Below are 6,108 nucleotides of genomic sequence, written 5' to 3' on the forward strand. Positions count from 1 at the left end.
AGCCATTATTGCAAGTTGCCAACGTCCTCGAGCATGCTGCTGCCCGAGAAAATCCGAGATCCGAGGAAAAGAAGCAACCAAGCCGCCAACCCTTCCCACCTACCCCCTAAACCCCCCTTTGGAAGCTCGATCCCCGCCTGAGCATTAAAACAAATTCCCAAGTATATTGTTTGAACAAGTCTCGTAGAAAACGTCAAATGTTAAATTGCCAATTTTTTTGTAGCCATTTTCTCTGAGAAACCCTTGCCCCTTATCCGTGTGTGCGCCTTGCTGGGAAAGACCTTCCCCCTGCCATGTGTGTGCCTGTGTGGATGTGGAATTTCGGAGCAGCCGTTGCCATTTCACTTTATTTGCAACAAATTCTAAGCTGCATTTACAATAGGCCAGAGAGAGAGAAAGAGCCGCTCTAAGACGGCGCTGAATGCAACCAAATGTTGCATAACTACAGCCGGGGATGAGGGCTCGGCTTGGGGGTTAGCCATGCATAAATTGTGTTACAGCTTTTCGACCAGTCTTTGTTCCCGGCCAGAGCTTTACGGTTTACTACTTTTGGGCTTAAATTTTATTTTATTGCAATTCTCTTGTCTGTGCCTGTCTGTGGGCTGCCGCTGCCCCATGCAACATTTATGACGTTCAGCATCAAAGGCCATTTCTACCTCTGCATCTCTGAAACTGCCCTTTTATGAGGCAAATTAATTTTGTATACGTATGTATATTAAATTTTCCATGTGAATGCAAACAAAATCGAAAGAAAATAAATGCAACATAATCGAATGGAAATCAGAAAGAGCCAAGGCCCAGTCCCAAAGAATGGAGTGCGTCAAAGTAATGTTCTGAAAGGCCGCACAGCAAAACCCTTAGGAATTGCATGCGACTTTTGGACGGAAGGGAAACTGGTCAACAGGGCGGGAGCGGGGCGAACGTCTCTAAACGAGAAGCAGTTCCTGAATAAATAGCTATTTTCTCGGACATGCTTAGAGGTTGCCATGCAACTCAATCAAATCAAGGAAACATTGAAATATCCTATTCTTCAAATTCTCTGAACATGTTTGTATATTTCTGTTATTTAGAAATGGAGTTTAATTTAAACTATCTTTAAATTTATTAATCCCAGAAATTCGATGCACATCTGTAGATACATAAATGTGTAAAAAGTTTCACTTTATCCGGCAAGGCAAGTCTTTAATGCTGTGTTAAATTACTAGTATTAAAACGGATTGAAACTCTGTTTAATTACAACTGTAAGGCTTTCGCCGTTTGAAATCGAGAAATTTATGAGCCAAACAGGTGGAAAATGGTTAGGTGTCAAATATCCTGCTATGCCGCCCTAATATCTTTGGAACTTAGCCCAGTCTCCCATTCAATGGTCAAAATATCTCTGGTCTAGCTTGCCTATGCATCATTTTCTTGTGCTCATAAACAACACCCATTTGAGTAATGCGCGAACTTTTACGCCACGAAAACGCACACTCACACACACAGGGAAACGTCATAAAAGTGACGGCGCTCTCCCTCCAAACACTAATGAATTTATGGGGGTTTTTCGGAGGAGACTAGGACTAGGCTAACGGTCTGGGACTGGGGCAGAAACAACCTTAACAGCAAACTTGGTGCTAACAAACACTTCATATTCTGTAGTAGGCATTTACGAGTATGCGCGAGCGTAAACGTTGTCAAAAATTTACATATGATAAGTAACAGACAGTACTTACTCTACAGCTACCTCCCCCTCTACCCTCTACCCGCGCTTCACCCTCTCTAAGGGGAGAGGCTACAAGGTCGCCGGCGGAACTTGAGGGAAATTCTTTAAGCAACAGCCATGGGTTTCTCATTTAGCCGTTAGTTACTTGGTTTGCGGATACATCCTTCTGCTTATTTCGAGAGCAATTCACGTGGTGCCCTAACCACTCATCTATCAAGCGTCTCTGCGGGCCTGACAACTTTGGTTACCCCGCCACTGGGGAGGTCCCCACCCACCACCGCTGGAAAAAACCGACACCAGCCTGGTTAGGACATCCTCCGCCACCTTATCGGCGGCTCAGGCGCGATTTGCATTTGCATTTTGTGTTCTTGTTCTTGTTGGTGTTGCTGCTTCTGTTGCTGCTGTTGTTGTGGTTTTTGCGAGGAGTGTTGTTTTTGGTGGTGCCTCTGGTTCTGCTTTTGGTCTGGGCGCTGTGCCTCTTGTCGTCGGGGTTGCGACTGTGTAGGCGCGCACGTTTGCCGAAAAACGGATTAAAAGGGATTAAGCATACGCAGTGTGTACGTAGGCCCCTCTCTTACAGAAGGGCAACACATGTTTAAATTATGCTCAAAATTTGTTTAAAGCCCAGGCCAAAAGAGGTGCATGTGTGTATGCGTGTGCGTGCTGATAAGCGAGGTAGGTATACACATATGCTAAGAGGGGGGTGGTGGTGGACTCTGAGGTGCCGGCTTTGTGGTGTGGGCTATAGCGATAATACGGCGGGGTCTTGACTTAAATCGATGCTAATTTTCGGTTTAATTCAATGGTTTTGTTTACATGTGTATAAACAGCACAAACAACAACAACTGGAGGGAGCGTGTTCGGGTGTATCTGTCTGTGTGTGTGTGCTTATGTAATGACATTTTGGCTTTAGCGCCTCTGTGCTGTTGTTTTTGCTGGCGCTGCGGCTGTTGCTGTTGCTGCTCGGGCTGCTAATCTGTGTAAATAATGCCGTTATTATTATGCTTGATATCTGCTCAAACCAGAGACAGCCAAAAAAAAAAGAGAAAAAGATGGAAAGGCTACCTTCGGTAGTCGAAACTCTTCGTACCCCTGAGATCTATCGATATCCATTTTAGCTTAGGTTTCTTTCAGACCTACCCGTACTCTCCGTGCTATGCGCTAACCCCTATGGAGGTCAAACTACGCTATACATGATCCTTTTAGAGGCCTGTGTAATAATTACAAAGCGCTCTACCCGCTCTAAAAGCTCTAAGTTAGCGGTTTGAGTAAATAAATAAAGTTTGCTTTGAATATTTGCATAAGCAACTAAGTTGTTCTCACAAAGTATATTATACGATTCTTGACGTTTCCTAAAATAAAGAAGGACTAAAGCAAGCAGTGATGTTCATAGTCATAAGCCCCTCTGCAAGGGTATGAATAACTGAAATTACAACAAAACCACAACAAGTAGCAGGTGTTAAAAAAAGCAAAAATATTTTTTTTGTATCCATTATGATACTACAAGTACATTGCTCTTGTTGTTGGTGGCTTTATCGTCGGATTGTGTGCATTTTTGATGAATATGTGCGTATTTTGAGTCTGGTGGTGTGTAAATAATGCGTACTTGAACTTGGGGGGAGAGGGACTAATGAATGGAGCTTTGGGTGTTTGCCCAATGCGATGAAAAGCACAAAAATTTAGCTCACGCATGCGGTTAACATTTTGAAAGGATCTATTGCTTAAAAGTTTTATAAATGAACATGCTGCAGTAAATAATTGGGTATATTAAGTGCAGACACACTCTTAGCTTAGCTCCTTCAAACAATACCTATCCTTCATCTCCGTCAAATGAAGGCACTTTCGTTTCATGTGCATAATTTGTAGGCGTCTCTGTATGCTCTTAGGCAAACGGCTTTTACCTGAAGCTTATGTAATTTTCTCTATCATATTGCGAAAAGAAATGACATGCCATAGATCTCTGGGATGGGATCCGCACCAGCAGGGAGTCTGCCAGGAAAATTCATCGAGGTATAATAACAAAGTCAATGAACACCCTGATGACAGTTAACAGAGCCCAAAGCCAGCATACACCCACAGATGTAGACTCATACCTACACACACATACACACACAGTAATGACCGGAAAGAAAAGGCAAAAAAGATGGCGAAAATTACAGACAAGCTTATTACGCAAAATTTCGCTTAATTAGCAGGCAAAGGAGAACAGAACAGTGCGGAAAAGAACAGAAAGGAGCACAACAGGAGACGTGGAAAAGAGGGCAACAGCTGCCCATCAGAGACAGAGAGAGAAAGGGAGAGAAAGAGGAAGAGGAAGAAAGAAGCTAACAGAAAAAGAGAGAAAGGAACTACTTTTACACCCTACAAGGGCTGGCAGACTTATGGCACCTTTTGCCAGGCAAAGCATAATATATGAACTGACCTTAACAACTTGCACACCAGCAACCAGCCAGAACAACGTCAAGAGGCAGAAGCAACATGTGGGAAGGGTGTGGTGGTGGCAGGACAGGGCAAGGTGGGGAAAATTTACTTGGCCATCAGAATATTAAATGCCGCGTGGGAATTCTCGCTGTTTATGGCTGCAACTGAAACGGGGGCACACAGAGAGACGTAGAGGCAGCGGTGGAGGGACCGAGCCGGAGATAGAGCGAAGCGAGCCCTGTTACGCTTCAGTAATTTCACTTAAGTCATTATGAGCCATTAATAAAGCCAGCCTGTGGACTAGTTGAGCTACCACATTATACATGCCACCATCCCATATCTGCTTATCCCTCTGCATCCGTCTGTCTCTCTGTTTGTCTGTCTGTGGGTCTGGGCCAACTCATTTCACACATCAAAAATCAACCAAGGGGACTCCCGTAAAGCGTACCCCAGAGATGGCCGAGTGAACGAGAGTGGAAATCAGCTTTGCACAGATGAGCAAGAAATAATAAAGGGCTCGAATTAGCTATCGATTGAATAGATACAAGAAGACCGAACTATCTGCAGGACTCGTGAGCAGCGTGAATCGATCTGAATCCTTTGCCTCATTCCTAGCACTCTTTTGGCCATCCCATCCCATACCGTTCGTTTTATATTTTTTATTCAGATGCACATACAAATAAACATATTTGTTGATTCTACTGTGGCATGTTTGCTGTTTTTTCTTGGTATGATGGGAATATGGCTTCAATTTTCCAGCTCCGATTTTTGTTTGGTTATTGAAGTGCATTTTTATTTCCATTTATCGGCTGCGAGGCAAAAGTAGAAGCATCTCTGAACCACTCCAGCGATTTGTGTTGTGTTCGAGAAGTGTTCGGTATTTCATTAATTTGAAAAATGAATGACGCCAGTCAAAAATATTAAATGTCGATTGTACTATTCGAGTCGATTATTATTTGTATAGCACGAGTACGTATTTCGCATTCAAATGGAAAATTCATATGTATGTAAGTGAAAAAATGTGCTGGATTGTAAATACTGTTCAATTTGATCTTTTAGCCATTGAATCAATTGCTGCCTGAATTCCTATCCGATGTGCATTATGTTAACATTTTTGATCAACTATCCAATTCTCCTTATTAACACATTGATGAGGGTGGAGTCTTACCGGGCTGCGAACCACCCTTATTCGGTCCTGGCCTACACCAATGTTTTAACTAGTTTTAGTGTGGTATTTCGGTTTGATACATCTTATGGCTACCTCTTACCTAAGTAATCCCAAATCGAAGTCAATTCATTTCCTATTACCCAAATATTTCTGATAGAACAAAGTTTTTCTAATTCATCTCTCATTGCGAGCCGAGCACTTTCCCCCCATGTCGGAAACTTTCCACAATCTTTTGTTGTTCTTCCATAAAGTTTTTCGCCTGTTTTTCTACTCATTTCACCCCGCTGCACCCGCCCTTCGACAAGCACTTTTACTTTCATAACCAAAAGTCCAACACTTGAGGCAGGCACCATCAGCAAACAAACGCCAACTCTGAGAAAGGAAAAAGTCTTGTATCTGTACTTGGGGTCTTCTACCCGAGCTGTATTTTATACAGCTCTTATAAGACAGCTTATACAGCTCCTATAAACCAGCTGGTACAGCTCTTATATGCCATCGTATACAGCTCTTATATGACAGCTTATACAGCTCTTATAAGCAGGTTTATACGCTTATACAGCTTATACTCTCTTCGAAAACGTATTCAGCTATGGAAGTAGTACCAGTAGAAGAAAGTCTGGTTCCAAGTAGCAGAGATCCGTATAAGAGGGCGTCTGCACAATTATCAGAGTTTCGAACTGCTCTGGCGCCGACGCAGTGGATGCTGCGAGAGAAAACCCGAAACGAAGTCGTTGTTCTAAAAGATACGAGTACGCGAACTGCAGAATTCAAAATGGTTTTAGACAACCGGAAGAAACAGATACCAATGTTGTCCACA

This window comes from Drosophila pseudoobscura, chromosome 3 (assembly GCF_009870125.1).
Source record: "Drosophila pseudoobscura strain MV-25-SWS-2005 chromosome 3, UCI_Dpse_MV25, whole genome shotgun sequence".
Taxonomy (NCBI): Eukaryota; Metazoa; Arthropoda; class Insecta; order Diptera; family Drosophilidae; genus Drosophila; species Drosophila pseudoobscura.